At 43.6% G+C, this 20,714-nt stretch overlaps 1 protein-coding gene across 4 annotated transcripts in view; it reads right to left on the bottom strand.

Annotated features, from left to right (window-relative positions):
* LOC138192119 (tight junction protein ZO-2-like) overlaps positions 1-20,714 on the bottom strand; it is a 127,919-nt gene that overhangs the window by 86,018 nt on the left and 21,187 nt on the right. The gene's annotated exons all lie outside the window — the stretch shown is intronic.

The raw sequence follows: 20,714 nt of genomic DNA on the forward strand, positions 1-20,714 counted from the left end.
ACTGAACTGTGACGAATGAACGGTCACTGACTGATAATAGATCTGTCATTACAGTCCAACATTCATATTCATGTCAACCTAAATAAAACTACATAAAGTGGGCGGGACTTGTTGTGAGTTAACATTTGCAATTTCCGTTTCCTCAGTTGAATGACCTGAACGGCTGCTTTTATTTTGTGATTAAACTGGATGCACTCCTCCAGCAGCCTTCGTCTCCTCCCGACTCTCCACCCTCTTCATCCTCATCCTCCAGAGCTCAGAGCAACGTCGCCGATTGTTTCACCTCATGTCTTATTGAAACACTTTCATCTGGTTGTTGTTGTAAATATTTCAGACATCATGTTTCCATTATGGATAAAGAACAGAGCTCCTCCAGAGGGCCTCAGAGAGGAGGTTAATGGGATGGAGACGCCTCGCTGCAGCAGGAGCAGAGGATGCTGGGAGAGAGGAGGCCCTGCACCACCCGAAGCACAGCAGCGACGTCGAGGAGGAGCAACCTGCTCCTCTCAGATCACTTCAGTCTGCAGGTTCATGTTACAGAGCTGAGCTGGTCAAAGCTGTCACGTTCACATTCAGACTCAGGAACATGGAGTTACAGTCTGGAAGTAGAAGTCCTGTTTGGTCGTATTCACAAAGATTCTTCAGACTAAAAGTTCCTCCTCGTAATGAAATATTGTTCAGACTGAAGGAGGTTGATGAAAGTGTCCAGATTCTCTGAGGATGTTTGTGGAGGATCAGAGACTCACTTCTCCACCAACAAGAACACATGGAAGTGATGAAGATGTTGAGTGTAGAAATGAATGGAGTCTGTTCAACCTTCATCACTCACTCACTCACTCACTCACTCACACACACTCACACTCACACACTCACTCACTCACTCACTCACTCACTCACTCACTCACTCACTCACTCACTCACTCACACTCACTCACTCACTCACTCACTCACACACTCACTCACTCACACTCACACACTCACTCACTCACTCACACACACTCACACTCACACACTCACTCACTCACTCACTCACTCACTCACTCACACACTCACACTCACTCACTCACTCACTCACACACTCACTCACTCACTCACACTCACTCACTCACTCACTCACTCACACACTCACTCACTCACACACTCACTCACTCACTCACTCACTCACTCACTCACACTCACTCACACTCACTCACTCACACACTCACTCACTCACACTCACACACTCACTCACTCACTCACTCACTCACTCACTCACTCACACTCACTCACTCACTCACTCACTCACACACTCACTCACACACTCACACACTCACTCACTCACTCACACACACTCACACACTCACACACTCACTCACTCACTCACTCACACACTCACTCACACACACACTCACTCACTCACACTCACTCACTCACTCACTCACACACACTCACACTCACACACTCACTCACTCACTCACTCACTCACTCACTCACTCACTCACTCACACTCACTCACTCACTCACTCACTCACACACTCACTCACTCACACTCACACACTCACTCACTCACTCACTCACACACTCACTCACTCACTCACACACACTCACACTCACACACTCACTCACTCACTCACTCACTCACTCACACTCACTCACTCACTCACTCACTCACACACTCACTCACTCACACTCACACACTCACTCACTCACTCACACACACTCACACTCACACACTCACTCACTCACTCACTCACTCACTCACTCACACTCACTCACTCACTCACTCACTCACACACACTCACTCACTCACTCACACACTCACTCACTCACACTCACTCACTCACTCACACACTCACACTCACACTCACTCACTCACTCACTCACTCACTCACTCACACTCACTCACTCACTCACACACACTCACACACTCACTCACTCACTCACTCACTCACACTCACTCACTCACTCACTCACTCACTCACTCACACACTCACTCACTCACACTCACTCACTCACTCACACACACTCACACTCACACACTCACTCACTCACTCACTCACTCACTCACTCACTCACTCACACTCACTCACTCACTCACACACACTCACACTCACTCACTCACTCACTCACTCACTCACTCACACTCACTCACTCACTCACACACACTCACACTCACACACTCACTCACTCACTCACTCACTCACTCACACACTCACACACTCACTCACTCACACACTCACTCACACACACTCACTCACTCACTCACTCACTCACTCACTCACTCACTCACACTCACACACTCACTCACACACACTCACACTCACACACTCACTCACTCACTCACTCACTCACTCACTCACACTCACTCACTCACTCACTCACACTCACTCACTCACTCACACACTCACTCACTCACTCACACACACACACACACACACACACACACACACACACACACACACACACTTCATTTCATCTCCACTGGAGGTCGCTGTTCAGTCTGTCCCTTTATCACCAAGACAGCATCTTATTCAATGAACAATCACATATTTTAAAAGGATGCGTCGCCTAGCAACGGGGTGGACCACACCTCCTCACTAATATCAGGGCTTCTGTACTTTCCTCGATCGGAGTCTCTGAAAAGTTTCATAAATCGTTCTTCAGATGAGATTGAGATCAAAGGAGCTCTCCGAGGCTTCTGGGATCTTTGAGAATACGACCTCTGACCTATATATGACATCACCAGATTATCACGAGAGCAGCATCAGTGTCAGCAGGATGTTACTGTTGGAGCTGCTTTAAACGACCTTCTATCCAGATTTCAGTGACAGCAGATAAATGTGAAGGTTGTCAGATGATCACTGAGAAGAAAAAATAAGTTGTTTTCTGAACTTTTTCTCATCTGAATGTTTCTGCTGAGATATCAGATCATCTGAATGTTTCTGCTGAGATATCAGATCATCTGAATGTTTCTGCTGAGATATCAGATCATCTGAATGTTTCTGCTGAGATATCAGATCATCATTTGTTGGAGACTTGCGCACTACTACACAACTATGGACTACACACTGCTGTTTGTACGTCAGCCCACTCATGGGTTGGACCCTCTGGTTTCAGTTTTAACTGTGTGGACCAGCTTCTTATTTTCCCCACTGAGTGCGATCTGAAGCTGCAGATGAAGGTGGTGGAGGACGGAGGAGGAGATTTCTCTCTGATGAAGTGAAGCAGAAGGAGAACGTAGCATCGAATGTGAATCCTTCATCTTCCTGGTGAGTCGGAGCTCTAACAGGAACTCCAACAGCTCCGATGATCTCAGTTTCCCTCAAAGTCTTCAATATTTCATAGCAGTTAGTTTTTTTGTCAGACATGACAGTAACTCCAGATTTTGCTGTTTTTAAACTAACACGCTGCTGCACACTGACAGGAAACAACATCCTGCTCATGCACCGCCGCACGTCAACAACATCTGAGCATCTCTCCTCTGGAGGAGGCCGCCGCAGCCCCGAGCATGCTGGGAGGTCAACACCTCAGCACAGCAGCACACAACTGTGTGTGTGTGTGTGTGTGTGTGTGTGTGTGTGTGTGTGTGTGTGTGTGTGTGTGTGTGTGTGTGTGTGAGGGACAGGTGTGTGTGTGTGTGTGTGTGTGTGTGTGTGTGTGTGTGTGTGTGTGTACCTTTCTCATTCAGTTCTAACTGCCTGCTGTTAATGACTCATTTACGTTTCCTTAATATTCCATAACACATTTATGAAACAGAATATTTTATGCAAACGTGTTGTTGGAGTGTTTGAAAACAAAAGAGGAATCTGATCCCTTCTAATCCATAATTATTCAACATTTCCTTCTCCCTGTCTTTTCCCTCCACAAGAGGAGTGCAGCTGTGTGTGTGTGTGGGGGGGGGGGGGGGGGGGGGGTGAAGCACTCAGGATTCCCTATCACACCCGGTGACCTCTGCAGCCTGGATCTGTCCAGAGAAGGACGAGTCAGCTGGAAGTTCAAGTGATAAGCAGTCACCGAGTGTCGGAGGGCTGCAGCCTGCGTACGTGACATCACTGTGCACGGTGCCGTCTGCAGACCGAACACAGGTCCAAACAGGGAGCGGGTCGGAACCAACACCCGAGGAGGCTGAGTGTTTGAGCCTGACAACAATAAAACCCTCCAACATTAAAGCAGAGATGGAAAAAATAGCAAACTTCAACCATCTGCAGTGCCACAGCTTCATCCTGAGTGACTCTAACTGGACCGGACAGCTGATGACCAACTGATGGACATCCGGTGGGTCATTTCAGCTCCATAAACTGCAGCAGTGTGACGGTCAAGGTCGTCCTGCAGCTGCTGATATCAAAGGTTCAGTGAACATAACCTCATAATTACTGAGCAGTTGCTCTCAGCAGGACGGCAGAAATGAGGCTGCAATACCAGCGAGTGCCACTAGAGGTCGGCTCCAAAAAGCCTCTGGCTCCATAGACTCCCATTCAACTTCTCTCATCAAATCCAAAGTGAATAAAATGTGTCCATCAGTTATCTCGGTGTTGTTAGCTAAAGTCACTCCTTCTTATTAGTTTTCTGGAGGTCCATCTGAAAATAATCCCTCATTCATTAGAAAAGAAGATTCAAGAAGACCTGTTTTTGGGGGCGTGTCTGTTTGATTGACAGGCCTGTGGTGCAGTCAGGTTACAGCTATCGGTGGGCGGGACGTAGTATCGTCAGGTTTCCAATCAGATTGGTCAGATCCACCGCTGGCTCCTCCCCCAGCTCGTCCAAATATGGTCACTTCCTGCTCCAAACCGCTCCGAACTAACAAGATGGTGACGGACAGAATCTGAACTGGAGGATTCATAACGTTCACAAACCAACGATGACATCACTGATGGTTGATGACATCACTGATGGTTGATCATCAAGTGTTGTTACACAAGGAGCTGTTGAAAACCTTTCTACTAAAATTAAATGTTTTAACTGCTCAAAGAAAATTAAAACAATATGAAAACACGTTTGTTGACAGCTTTCAGTAACATTATCATTAAAGTAGTGAACACTGCAGCGGTACCTTAAAGCACAGCGACATGCTGACATGACTCCTCCCTGCATCAGCACCACAGAGACATCAGCAGCTGCCAACAACCACGTGACATTAAAAAGGGTTCTGATAATTCAACGTAAAGTCCTAAATGACAAATACAAAAATTAAAGAGAAGTGTTTAAGTGTGAAGTGCGGAGCTTCAATGGAACTTTCAGTTAGACATCTTGAGTCAGATCCAGGATGAACGACAGATCTTCATCTGAGCTGTAGTCTACATGTTTGCTCGAGAAATACAACTCCGATAATGTTGTTCAATGATTTAACATCTCTTCTGAAGCTGTATGCAAACAGGAAGCAGCAGGAAACACAGAGGAAACAGACAGGAAACACAGAGGAAACAGACAGGAAACAGAGGAAACAGACAGGAAACAGAGAGAAAACAGACAGGAAACAGAGAGAAAACAGACAGGAAACAGAGGAAACAGACAGGAAACAGACAGGAAGCAGGACTTCAGCGAACAAGTGTAAGGACAGGAGTGTGTTAAATGCCTGTGTTGTGATTTGCCGCGATATAAATAAAATTCCTTCTGAAGCAGCCGCTGCTCTTCAATCACAGAGAACAAGAAGCTGCATTTAGAACATCAGATCATGGTTTTTGAAACGCACCCAAACTTGTAATTTTCAGTGATTCTTATACATGAGCAGAGATATTATCATGAAATGGATGTTTATGTGAACTATATGAGAAGAATAAAGGGTTGTTAAAGTTGTTGTCAGAAGTGAAACAGAGATAATGAGTTACGTCCTCAGAGCTGGACGTCTCTTTGTGTCTCAGTTGCTCAGAGAACAGCCGCCACTCACAGCGTGAGGCGTTCAGGGAGCGACAACAATCGACATATTGTGACCTTACACAGAACCGTGACCTGAAAGCACACAGAGCGTGCACACATTCCAGCCCACACACACATGAGCACACAAACACACAAACACACAAACACACACACACACAAACACAACGTCACGTGTGCAAGGTCATGGGAACCGGTTCCATCCAGCCGGCCGTGAGCTGGAGCTCTGGAGCAGTGTGTCCACACACAAACACACAATACCAAATACTGGGTCAGTTCAAGCCCTGCTGAACCTGGGGGGGTGTGGGGGGGGTGTGGGGGGTGGGAGGGGGACTACTCTGCAGTTAGTTTATGGAGCTGCAGCCTCAGACTGGAGGACTGGGAGAGACACTGCAGTGAAGTAATCCAACAGAAATCATGTTACTGAGAACACAATAATCTCTGAACAAGGAGCCTGACGTTGCTCATTGGATGCCGAAATGGACAAAAATAGGACATCAGTGTCAGTTTAACGGTCGTTAGCTGCAACAAGCATCCAATATAAATATAAAGCAGTGATCTGCAGCGTGAACAAAAATCAGTATCTTGGATATTGTTTTTAGATTCTGGCCGATCACACAGGTCCTCGTTCACCCTGAGGTCAGCCACACCGCCGCTCACTCACCCTGCTGCTTCACTGTTAGCCGTTAGCCCGAAGCTAAACGTTGAGGTCGCTGTTCTCCAACACAGCTGATAACTAAACAGGTCGTTCCAGTGAGTCCAGAACACGGTCCGAACCAGGGTTCATTTTCATATTTCATTCACTTAGTTTTGGTTTCACATTCCAATTTTGCACTAAAGAACTTCACACTTCAGCATTATTAAGAGAGGGTGAATGTTAACGTCATTATTGATGTTATACAAGTTACCATCTGAATAAAACATCTCAATCTTTTCATATTGTGGAGCAATTCACTCTCAAAATGTTTACCACTCCAGGAAGTAGTCCGACCCTTAGCAACCACCCTAGCAACAGAGAGGATTTCTCGTCTCCAACTGAATAAATACAGAACATAGAAACACTAAACTGATCAGCTAGCTCAGTCTGGTTGGAACAAAGATATCTGATGAACAAAGATATCTGATGAACAAAGATATCTGATGAACAAAGATATCTGATGAACAAAGATGTCTGATGAACAGAGATATCTGATGAAACAAAGATGTCTGATGAACAAAGATGTCTGATGAACAAAGATATCTGATGAACAAAGATGTCTGATGAACAGAGATATCTGATGAAACAAAGATATCTGATGAACAAAGATATCTGATGAACAAAGATATCTGATGAACAAAGATATCTGATGAACAAAGATATCTGATGAACAAAGATGTCTGATGAACAAAGATATCTGATGAATAAAGATGTCTGATGAACAGAGATATCTGATGAAACAAAGATATCTGATGAACAAAGATATCTGATGAACAAAGATATCTGATGAACAAAGATATCTGATGAACAAAGATATCTGATGAAAGATATCTGATGAAAGATATCTGATGAACAAAGATATCTGATGAAACAAAGATATCTGATGAACAAAGATGTCTGATGAACAAAGATATCTGATGAACAAAGATATCTGATGAACAAAGATGTCTGATGAACAAAGATATCTGATGAACAAAGATATCTGATGAACAAAGATGTCTGATGAACAAAGATATCTGATGAACAAAGATATCTGATGAACAAAGATATCTGATGAACAAAGATATCTGATTTGTTCCTAATGTATAGTTGACCAATCAGATCTCTGGGGCGGAGCTACTGGTTGTAGAATAAAGAAGTACATCACACACCAACATCCTGCGTCTCCCTGTCCATGACATTGATTAGTTTGTAGACGGGTGTACGTCTGACATCCAGCAGCAGCCATGTATAATTGAATGGCAAAAAATGAATAAACTGATTAATTTTGTTGCCTCTAGATTATTATTATTATTATTATTATTATTAATTCACAGAATGAACATCCTTGTCATGCAAACATGAGACTGCACACAGGCCTCTGCAGCGAGGCGGGAAGATGAGTGGTCGCTACGACGATGAGGGATCACGGACAGCCAACAGAAACTCTGCTGCACAATGGAGGAGTTCCTCTCTTAGGTTTTATCACTAGATTTAGTACATTATAACACTGCAAACAGAAGAGCTGCTCCAACACACTTCCTGAGTTTATTTATGACCTGCAGAAGAAGCATGACATCACTTCCTGTTTCAGAGACAGGTGAGGGTTCATTATGCAGAAAGGACTTCTTTTAAATATAAGTTTTTATTCAGTAAAACATTAAAACTTCTGATCTTTGAAGGGGAAAATAAACTGAAGTTTTTCAGGATCAGTTGTGGACAGAACACGCTGCTGTTAACATCCTCTGAACACTGATGTGGACCTTTCATAGTCACAACACTGTGCTCATCACTGCAAGGCTCCGACTGACGAGGAGGAGAAGGAGGAGGAGGAGGAGGAGGAGGAGGGGGAGGAGGGGGAGAGGCTCTGTGTGGGGAGATGAAGAGGAGGAGGGACGGTGTCAGAGAGGGGACATCTCTGTTCTTCATGGTCTCAGCTCGGAGGACTCCTCCATGAGGACCGTCCTCGTCTCACAGACTCTCTTCTTGAAAGCTCTTCTGTCTCAACACAAACCTCTTCATTCAGATCGACCTCCTTCTGCTCTCATTCTCTGTCTGACTGTTTATCTATTCAGAGAGTAACTGTGATTTCAGACGGAACAAAGGACAGACTGATGAACAACAACAGCATGAAGAGCGAGATGGTCTGAGTGAACACAAACCAACACTGTGCTGAAGGTTAGCACGACAGAAACTATGATGTCATTAATATTATAGAGTGTTTATCCTCTCAGGATGTCAAGATTAATATTCACTGAACAGACAACCGTCCTGCAGCTCGGTGATCATCTCACAGCAAACACTCATGTGACAGGAGGAGACAGACAAAAGATGGAGAACATATCAGAAGCTTCAAACTTCCTCAATCAGGAACTCGTTAATTTAACGTGGTTAAAACAAACAACGTCTCTGTCTGACATCAACGAGCTACAATCAAAAACTACAACCTGACTTTCATCCAAACCAGCTGACCTGTAAGTCCAGAAGTCTGAGAGCAGGGAGTCCACAGTGACAGACTGAAGGAAAGAAAACTACTTTACAAAATATTTAATAACTTCAGTTTTACTCATAATTCTTTTTATAATTAAAGACCAAATTCTTCCTGATTCCTCCTGAGAACTGATTCCTCTCCAGATAACGACGACTGTTTGGTTCCAGATCATATCTGAAGTCTGCAGTCCGATCCCGGCCTGCAGCTCAGGGTGTGGTGAGGTGGAAACAGGGCGGGGGGGGGGGCAGGAAGCGCTGTGTAAACCATCACTCCCTCTTCCTGTCATTCCTCCAGATAACATCGTCTTCATCATGTTCACCAACAGGAAACAACACACACACACACACACACACACACACACACACACACACACACACACACACACACACACACACACACACACACACAGTCTGTGAAGGTATCCTCTGGATGTAGAATCATGTGTTTATGATTTTCTATGTTTTACAGTAAACACTTGATGTGTATGAAACGTTCTCTACAGAACCGCGTTCTCTCGTCTGGAGGTTTTTTAGTTCAAACCGGAGAACGTGAGCTGATCTCCGAGTCAGACTTCACTTTACAGAGATAAATATAAACCTTATAAACAGACATGGAGCTCATCAAACAACAACACTAAAAAAAACAATAGTCAACAGCCTTGTTAGCAACAGCCTGCTGGTGGCGCTGCAGGAGAACCTGCATGAACAACATCATGAGGGTTCATCCTCTGAGGAGCACGAATGTTTCACTGCAATCCATCCAGCTGTTTTCAACATGTTTAACACAAAAGCCAAAGATGTGAGCAGCTGGTGTTTGAGGAAGGATCTGGGATGGAGGATGAGTCTCTGGAGAGTTTCATCTTTCCTCACAGACAGGAAGTGCAGCTCGACCTCCTGCTGACTGAACCGAGTGACGACTCTTCAGCTGACGTCGGGCCTGAGGCTGCGTTCAGGAGCAGGTGAACGGGTTCATGTTCAGGCTGCAGCGTTCAGCAGCGCTGCTGCTCATCGTGTTCAGATCACATGAAGGTATGAAGGGAAATTTCAGGTAGAAACATGCTGACAGAACACTTCTATCAAAGATGAATTCCTTTCATTTCAACCTGCTGTGTTTCCTTCCTGCAGGTTTCTGATCTGTGTTACTGACCCACCGACCTGCACACTGTTTATTCCACCACGAAAAAACCTGGTGCACGTGATTCAGTGACCTCCGCCCCCAGAGGTCAGAGGTCACGGCTGAGACCGGCTGAGCTCTTCTGCTTCACTTCCAGTCACAAATACTAACACACATACACACACACACACACACACACACACACACACACACACACACACACACACACACACACACACACACACACACACAGAAGATGGACCGTTTGAGATTGTAAATTTAAAGGATCAAAGAAGACTCTGCTTCAAACAGGATCTGATCTGATGGAGGCTGAAGACAGGAAGTGGTGTTATCTACAGAGATCAGTGACACTGGAGTTTCTCATTGGTCGGTATGTGTGTGTGTGTGTGTGTGTGTGTGTGTGTGTGTGTGTGTGTGTGTGTGTGTGTGTGTTGGTATTCGTGACTGGCAGTGAAGGAGAAGAGCTGAGGTAGCCGACACTAAGCAGCATGTCATTAAGTTGAGATGAGATGAGCACATCTCTCCAAGTGGAAGAGATTCTGCCAGCTCATCAGCTGAGGACAAGCATGCCACCATCATCTTCATCATCATCATCATCATCAGAGACTCTGCAGGTCAGAGGTCAGTGTGTGCTGCAGTACACCATGAAGGCTTCACAGTGTTTAAGTTTGAACTGGACGTTTTCATATTCATCAGATTTAAGAAGGCACTGAGAGGTCCAGTTGAACAACAAACAGAACCAACTGAATCAACAGAATCAACGGAACCAACAGAATCAACGGAACCAACGATACCAAAGGAATCAACGATATCAACAGAACCAACGATATCAACAGAACCAACGATACCAACAGAACCAACGATACCAAAGGAATCAACAATATCAACAGAACCAACGATATCAAAGGAATCAACGATATCAACAGAAGCAACAGAACCAACAGAACCAACAATATCAACAGAACCAACAGAACCAACGGAATCAACAGAATCAACGGAACCAACGGAATCAACGGAATCAACAGAACCAACGGAACCAACGATATCAACAGAACCAACGGAATCAACGATATCAACAGAACCAACGATATCAACAGAACCAACGATACCAACAGAACCAACGAGACCAAAGGAATCAACGATATCAACAGAAGCAACAGAACCAACAGAACCAACAATATCAACAGAACCAACAGAGTGCCATAAGCATTCAACATGAAATGTGTTTATAACCAAGAAAAGGTGAAAGAGATCCAAACAGAACCGAGAGAGAGAAATGACCCACAGATCCAGGTACACAATCCAGGTACACAATCCTGCAGACTACTTGTGTTCCAGATTCACTTAAACCCTAAAATGAAGTTGTCTTTGTATTTTTTGCTTCGTTGATCTCGTCGTGTTTTCTGTAACTCTGGAAGCTTGATTGAAGCTTTAATAAGAAATCTGTAGTTCAACCTGCTTTAAACAGCTGACTTCTTTCTTTCTCTCTTAGTTTTATTCATTTCTGGAGCTTATTACGTCCTCCCATGATTCAGTGCATATATGGTTATTTCATACATGACATGGTACCTGATTTCTGCCCCGTGTTCCTCCCTCATGTGTTCCTGCAGCAGCGCTGCGAGCCCTCAGCCTCCGATCCTCCGATCCTCCCCAGACGGAGGGCAGCGCCTCCAAACTCTCACCAGCAGGATCCAGTGACACAGGAATCTTATCAGCCAGCCGCTCCCAGCAGCTGGCCCAGCTCATGTTCAGGAGCCACACACACTTCTGACTGGTCGGCCAGTATCCAGGACTGTTCAGGAGCCACAAACACTTCTGACTGGTCGGCCAGTATCCAGGACTGTTCAGGAGCCACACACACTTCTGACTGGTCGGCCAGTATCCAGGACTGTTCAGGAGCCACAAACACTTCTGACTGGTCGGCCAGTATCCAGGACTGTTCAGGAGCCACAAACACTTCTGACTGGTCGGCCAGTATCCAGGACTGTTCAGGAGCCACACAGACTTTCTTGGAAAGTCATGGAAGTAACAAGAGTTTCTCATTGGGTCACATCGTGTTGGTGTTTACTGAAATAAAAATAACGTAATAATATATACTGTATCACCAATAAAAGGATGAGACTCCTGTTTCCACATGAAGTCATGAGGACAGAAGAGAAAGAGCAGTTGTCAGGCTGAAGGTCAAAGGTCGCTGCTTCGTGCTCCCAGTCATCCAGAGGAGAACTACTTTAATATGATAAATAAATAAACATATATATACTGAGCCTCGGTATCACTAATGTTCCATATTCAGAGTGTTCAGCACCGACCAACTGCTGACAGAGAAACGGACAAACACACTGAAAACATTGACAGGACGGCAGCAGGACTCGTTGGACTGGAGACAGACACGTCCAGAAGACGGCTGCAGTTAGTTTTCAAAATAAAACACCATGTGCTAACTCGCCATAAAACACTTCACTACATCACCGTTACCGCCGCGGTCCTTTAATTAGGACATGAAACACGTTCTCCTCCTGCTGCAGACATGGTGTGTGAAACAGATACACAATAAATAAATGCCTGAAACACAGCAGCCATATTAACTGTGTCTGCAGGCTGCAGCACAAAGTAGGAAACGACAACAATGAACACACAACAGACAGAAATCTTTCATTTTCAACACACTTCTAACTAAAGTGAGTGAGCTTCAAGCTGGTCGTTCTGTTTCATAGAACAGCAGCACATCACATGTCTGAACCTTTTTAACAAAGTCTTACTGCTCCTCATGCACACCTGGAACTTCAGACACTAACGGCTGCTTTACATCCTCCAGCAGAACTCCATCAGAACCGGAACTGGGGTTTTATAGTCCTGATTAAAAAGAGGAAGAAATGAGAGTATGAGATGCTGATCTTTGTGTACAGATCTACAGAAGATCTCCTGGTGCACAGAGAGCTGCACAGATGTGCATCATGGTTTTATGATTTTAAAACATGAATTAGAGCATGAAGTGAGGATGTTAATCTTTGTAGACTCGGCTGTAAATAAGAGCTGCTCCTTCAGCCACAAACTGCCTCCAACTTTCAGAATCATCCCAAATGTGAGCCGGCTAATTATAGAGGCGGGGCGGTGGTGGTGGAGGGGGGCAGCGGGGGGGTGATGCCCAAATGTGGCCAAAGCCCCGAGTACAGGAGCCGTCCCTTCAGGGGACACACACACACACACACACACACACACACACTCTCCCTCATTATCACATCACATCATATTTGAATTCTGTCTCTACTTAAAGACGTTAAGCTGCTCAGAGTCCCGGAGGGGAACCAGAGTCCATCAATGATCAGTCAGGAAGAAAAGAGTTGTTTACTGACAGGAAATTACTCTACATCTATTCTGATTATTGATTATTGGTTCTGACATTAATCACTGGTTCCATCATCCATGACAACTACACTTACACAGTCTGTTTATAAAAGAGTTCGTAGCTTCAGGTCTGTAAAATGGTTCTGATCCAGAAGTGTCTTCAGCTGCAATACCAGCGAGTGCCACTAGAGGTCGGCTCCAAAAAGCCTCCGGCTCCATAGACTCCCATTCAACTTCTCTCATCAAATCCAAAGTGAATAAAATGTGTCCATCAGTTATCTCGGTGTTGTTAGCTAAAGTCACTCCTTCTTATTAGTTTTCTGGAGGTCCATCTGAAAATAATCCCTCATTCATTAGAAAAGAAGATTCAAGAAGACCTGTTTTTGGGGGCGTGTCTGTTTGATTGACAGGCCTGTGGTGCAGTCAGGTTACAGCTATCGGTGGGCGGGACGTAGTATCGTCAGGTTTCCGATCAGATCCACCGCTGGCTCCTCCCCAGCTCGTCCAAATATGGTCACTTCCTGCTCCAAACCGCTCCGAACTAGCAAGATGGTGACGGACAGAATCTGAACTGGAGGATTCATAATGTTCACAAACCAACAGGTGACATCACTGATGGTTGATTACATTACATTACTTTTATCCAAAGCGACTTACAACACACCGATGGTTCACCATCGGGAGGAATTTTAGGGTTCAGTGTCTTGCTCAAGGACACATAGGCACGTGGACAGGAGGAGCTGGGGATCGAACCACCAACCTTCTGATTAGTGTGCAACCCACTCTACCGACTGAGCTACAGCCTCCCAGTTGATGACATCACTGATGGTTGATGACATCACTGATGGTTGATGATTGGTTCAGACATTTACCACTGGTTCAGTCATTTCCTCATTATCAATATAAATCCTCATGAAGTTCACTTTGTGGAAAAATCTTTAGCGTATGGACAGAAATTACCAGGCAGGAAAATGAAACCCAGCAAATTAAATACTTGACATAAAAGTTTAACACAGTGGTTACCAACCTAGGGCTCGGGACCCCTGTAAGAGGACACACTAATCTGAGGAGCCTCAAGATGAATATCGAGACAGAGACGCTGACACTGTGGAGGTTCATATTCAAGACATTCATGCATTCAATCAGTGATGAGGAGCTGCTTCCATTTCAGTCATCATCAGTGAGACAGAGTGAACCGCTGGTCATGTGACCACAGACATGATGAGAAAATCAGCAGACTGCCCCCTTTAAATGTCTCATGAAGTGAATACAGGTTGGTTTCCACGGCGGCAGAGGTGACTCATGTCAGTGTGAAGCTTCACCTCCTGCTGCCATGGTTACAGAGCATCAGGGTGCATCTCCATTAGGAGATGTCATCAGGAAGCACTGCATCAACTTCCATTGTTATGCAGATGACACTCAGCTATATCTTTCTATAAAACCAGATGAAACTAATCAGTTAGTAAAACTTGAAGCCTGTCTAAAAGACATAAAGGCCTGGATGACCAAAAACTTCCTGCTTCTAAATTCAGACAAAACAGAAGTTCTTGTACTTGGTCCTAAACACCTCAGAAACTCTTTCTGTAATCACTTAGTTACTCTAGATGACGTTGTCTTGGCCTCCAGCAAAACTGTGAGGAACCTTGGAGTCATATTTGATGAGGATTTGTCCTTTAGACACCATATAAAGCAGATCTACAGAACTGCCTTCTTTCATTGACGTAATATTAATAAAATCAGGAAAATCCTTCCTCAGCGTGACGCAGAAAAACTCATTCATGCGTTTGTTACTTCTAGGCTGGATTATTGTAATTCCTTGTTGTTAGGATGTCCAAATTACTCATTAAAAACCTGCAGCTGATCCAAAATGCTGCAGCAAGAGTACTGACGGGATTTATCAAGAGAGATCATATTTCTCCAGTTTTATCTTCTCTTCACTGACTTCCTGTTAAATCAAGAATAGAATTTAAATTCTCTTGATGACTTACAAAGCTCTACATGACCAGGCTCCATCATATCTTAGAGATCTTATAGAACCATATAATCCCAGCAGAGCACTTCTCTCTCAGTACGCTGGTCTACTTGTGGTTCCTAGAGTTTCCAGAAGTAGAATGGGAGGCGGAGCTTCAGTTTTCAGGCTCCTCCCCTGTGGAACCAGGTCCCAGTTTGTGTTGGAGGGGCAGAAACCCTCTCTAGCTTTAAGATTAGACTCAAAACGTTCCTTCTTGATAAAGCCTATAGTTAGGGCTGGCTCAGGTAGACCTGAACCAACCATTAGTTATGCTGTTATAGGCCGAGGCTGCTGGAGGACCTCGTTACATGCTGAGCTTCTTTTCTTTCCTCCTACTCTTTAACTGACTCATACCTCACCATCTTCTTCTCTCCCATAGTTTCTACTTATTATCTGTTGTCTCCATTCAGTTCCTTCACTCGTGTAGTTTCTGTTCTTTCTTTTCCAGATGTCCCGTCATGGAGCTGCATGTCTCTGCTCTGTGATTGTCGTCTCCACCAACAGTTCTCCTCTTCTATCTCTATGCTGTCCTTTTCTCTCTCTGCTCTCCTCTCACCCCAACCGGTCAAGGCAGATGGATGCCCACCTCTGATCCTGGTTCTGTTAACAGATGCTCCGCCCACCTCTGATCCTGGTTCTGTTAACAGATGCTCCGCCCACCTCTGATCTTGGTTCTGTTAACAGATGCTCCGCCCACCTCTGAGTCTGGTTCTGTTAACAGAAGCTCCGCCCACCTCTGATCCTGGTTCTGTTAACAGATGTTCTCCACCTCTGATCCTGGTTCTGTTAACAGATGCTCCGCCCACCTCTGAGTCTGGTTCTGTTAACAGATGCTCCGCCCACCTCTGATCTTGGTCCTGTTAACAGATGCTCCGCCCACCTCTGAGTCTGGTTCTGTTAACAGAAGCTCCGCCCACCTCTGATTCTGGTTCTGTTAACAGATGCTCCGCCCACCTCTGATCCTGGTTCTGTTAACAGATGTTCTCCACCTCTGATCCTGGTTCTGTCAGAGGTTTCTTCCTGTTAAAGAGAGTTTTTCTTCTCTCTGTTGGAGGTTTTTCTCCCTTAAAGAGGAGTTTTTTCCCTCCTAGCTTATATGGGAATTGTTGAATTATTGAATTGTTGAATTATTGAATTGTTGAACTGTTGAATTATTGAATTGTTGGTTTCTCTGTATAATATTGTAAAGTCTTGCTGTAAAGACTTTAATGTGTTAAGTGCCATGAAATAACCTGTGTTGTGATTTGGCGCTATATAAATAAAGTTGAATTGAATTGAATTGAATTGAATTGAATTGAATTGAATTGAATTGAATTGAATTGAATTGAATTTCCCTGTTCACAGAGTGCAGCTGTGCTGGTGTGAATCCATCATTTAGGATCTCTCTGTCTATAAAAGGACAGACTGCATGTGACCAACGGACCCCAGTGCATCATGGGAGAGGCCATGAAAAATGATGACAGTGATTTTTGGGAGGCTGAGTGTTGGACAGGAGAGGACTGGAGGCAGCGGGACTTCATGTTCAATAATACATGAAGGTGCTGCACTACATTCACTTTTCTGAGTGAATGAACAAACTGTATTGAGACGGGGAGACGAGGCCGGTGGGGGGGGGGGGGGTGTACCACCGTCATGTCCGACTACCGCGGGGACCAGATCACTACGGTGTCTTTTAAGTTGCTCATCGTTTGAGCTTAATGTGTGAGGAGAGGGAGTCAAATTATGAGGACTTCTGTATTTTTAATTCAAGCAATATTACATAAGAGGGTCAATGTTCTGTAATATTACAATTATACAAGTTACCATCTAAATAAAACATGTCATCTACATGTGTTCATATTGTGGAGCAATTCACTCTAAAATATAAAACTTTTTGTTAGCGTGATCTCCGTTTCCATGACAACACAAGGGGTATGACTAAGAACTGGAAAACAGTCAGTCGCCTCAGTAGACTCGTATGTAATGTATGTAATGTTTACTAGTCCAGTAAGTAGTCCGACCCTTAGCAACCACCGTAGCAACAGAGAGGATTTCTAGTCTCCAACTGAATAAATACAGAAAAATAGAAACACTAAACTGATCAGCTAGTTCAGTCTGGTTGGAACAAAGATATCTGATGAACAAAGATATCTGATGAACAAAGATATCTGATGAAACAAAGTTATCTGATGAACAAAGATATCTGATGAACTAAGATATCTGATGAACAAAGATGTCTGATGAACTAAGATATCTGATGAAACAAAGATATCTGATGAACAAATATCTGATGAACAAAGATATCTGGTGAACAAAGATATCTGATGAAAGATATCAGATGAACAAAGATATGTGATGAACAAAGATATCTGATGAATAAAGATATCTGATGAACAAAGATATCTGACGAACTAAGATATCTGATAAACAAAGATATCTGATGAACTAAGATATCTGATAAACAAAGATATCTGATGAAACAAAGATATCTGATGAACAAATATCTGGTGAACAAAGATATCTGGTGAACTAAGATACTCATGAACAAAGATATCTGATGAACAAATATATCTGGTGAACTAATATCTGATGAACAAAGATATATGATGAACAAAGATATCTGATGAACAAAGATATCTGATGAACTAAGATATATGATGAACAAAGATATCTGATGAACAAAGATATCTGATGAACAAAGATATCTGATGAAAGATATCTGATGAACAAAGATATCTGATGAAAGATATCTGATGAACAAAGATATCTGATGAAAGATATCTGATGAACAAAGATATCTGATGAAAGATATCTGATGAACAAAGATATCTGATGAATGAAGATATCCGATGAACAAAGATATCTGATGAACAAAGATATGTGATGAACAAAGATATCCATGTTCTCATGTGTTTTTAACATTTTAGCTCCGTGTCATGTGTTCAAACCAAACCGGTCCAGCTAGCCTCCTCTAGGATTGTAAGTGCGTGACTATCCGTGGTGTTACGGTACGGGTGCTCGGAGCGACCAAAAAGGACCAAAAGAGACCCGACTTCACCAAATGGGTCATTTAATAGAACTAGAACAAGTAGAAACTACATTATATTACATATTATATAATATTCTATTCTAATTCTATTTTCCCATTGAGGAGGTGGAGGGATATTTCTAGTGATGAGCAGGATGTGTTGTCATGACGATTTGAGCACGTTCTAGTTGACCAATCAGATCTCTGGGGCGGAGAATGTGACTGAGATCAGAGGTGCCACTCACGTTCGGTCAGGAACACACTCTGATTGGTCGCTTCTAGATTTAACAACTTTTTTTTCCCATCAACAAACCGAACAACTTCTCGTACAAACATTTGGTTCCTCCACCAGAAGAGTCTCCGTCCGCCTGCTCTGCTCACCGAGCGTTGATCCTTGAGCTCCTAGCTTTCTCTCTGAGTGATCACTTTACGTGTAAATATAGCTCAAATCACCATCTTAGACCCGTTGGACAGAAACAGAAACATGTAACTGACAGCAGGACGTGTGCAGAGAGTCGGAGAAGGAACCACGACTGACACCATCTGACACCATCTGACACCATCTGACACCATTTTACACCATCTGACACCAGGCAGCACGCAAACACAACGCTGTGATGTCACCAATATGCTAACCAGCACATGACATCATGTGTTAAAAATCGTACAGCTTCTCTCAGTGCTGCCTGCTTGATGCACACTGTTTAACTGACTTATTATTTATAGACTTCTGTTTGCAGGATTTTTACATTCATTTGAAGAATGAACTGAATATTTATCAAAATGTCTTCCTCATGTTTATTCATAATTTATATATATATATATATATATATATATATATTTGATTTTGGCACTAGTTCTGCTGCAGCTGCTTTGTTTGTGGACAGCCTGTAGCTGCGACTGTATTTCCATACTGTGCTGATCTGATCGTAGCAGGTGGGGGCGGGGCTACCTGCAGGCAGGTGCCAGGTTACTTGTGATGTAATGCAGTCTGTACTCACAAAACTACTGACACCACAACGACTGTTTCACACTGAGGGATTATTGATGTAAATGGAGGTTTTCAAAGCACACAGGAAACACTGAGGTTGTTGTTTCTGTAATTTAAATCTGTTTTTAACGACAGAGAACATTTGTGAAACTGTTTTGTATGTGTTCAAACTGCTGAGTGGTAGTTTGTAGATGGAAACACACATTAGTGACACTGCACACAGGCTGCTGTAAATCCTATTTCTTATTTGTAGGTTATAAACATGTGAGCAGGAGTGAGATCTTCATCCCTCCTACAGCCACAGCAACGTGACATCACAATATTCATACAGCCGCTTCATAATAAAGTGAGAATCAGGCTGTTCTGCATTTATTTTGTTCCATTTGTAAATAATTTCTGGCAAAACTTTTATTACTGAAAATATTGATGAAAGATTGACTTTATTTTGGGAGAATGTTTTGTTTGGTCTCCTGAATGAACAGAACAACACTCGTGTGTATTTGATGAATCTTATAATCCCATAAATTATCGCCTTCAACAAATAGTTCACACAATATATTTTCTCAATTCATCCCTCTTAAACAAAAAGAAATTAAAACGGTACCAACCTCCAGGAGACTGAAAATGTTTGTATAAAAATACTTTCTATATTTTTGCATGTATTTATCCTCCTTATTGTTCTTATTATGTTCCTTTCGGTTGTATTTGTTCTTATTGCATTTGTATTGTATATTGTATCATAAATTCAATAAAGTATCTTCATAAATAATAATAATAATAATAATAATATTAATAGAGGGAGTACGTGTGCAGCTGCAGAAGGAGTGAAAGTCCAGAGATTTAAAGAAGCTGGAGGAGAGAACCGGAGCTGTCCGTCCTGTGAAGGGTGAATGAATCTTTCCTGAAACTCTTGCCCAGGTGACAGCAGACAGCCTTCCTCTCATCTGCCTGCTGCTCCACTGATTACATTTCCTGAGCTTCTAATCAGCAGAACATCCGATGAGCTCCAACATGTCAGATTACTGTCCCGGATCATCCACTTCTTCCCGTTTCCTCAACTTCCAGGCTGACAAATGACTGGACACCGGAACAGAGGAAATATCGGTTCAGCTGCGGAACGCGCGTTTCTATTGGCTGTCTGGAGGACAACAGGTGTACCGACTCGCCGACTATTGGCTGGACAACCTGCAGCTCACCGCCCGAACCGAG

Source organism: Embiotoca jacksoni, unplaced genomic scaffold (assembly GCF_022577435.1).
Source record: "Embiotoca jacksoni isolate LCO1_2020_lvr unplaced genomic scaffold, fEmbJac1.0.p SCAF_81, whole genome shotgun sequence".
NCBI classification, from domain to species: Eukaryota; Metazoa; Chordata; class Actinopteri; family Embiotocidae; genus Embiotoca; species Embiotoca jacksoni.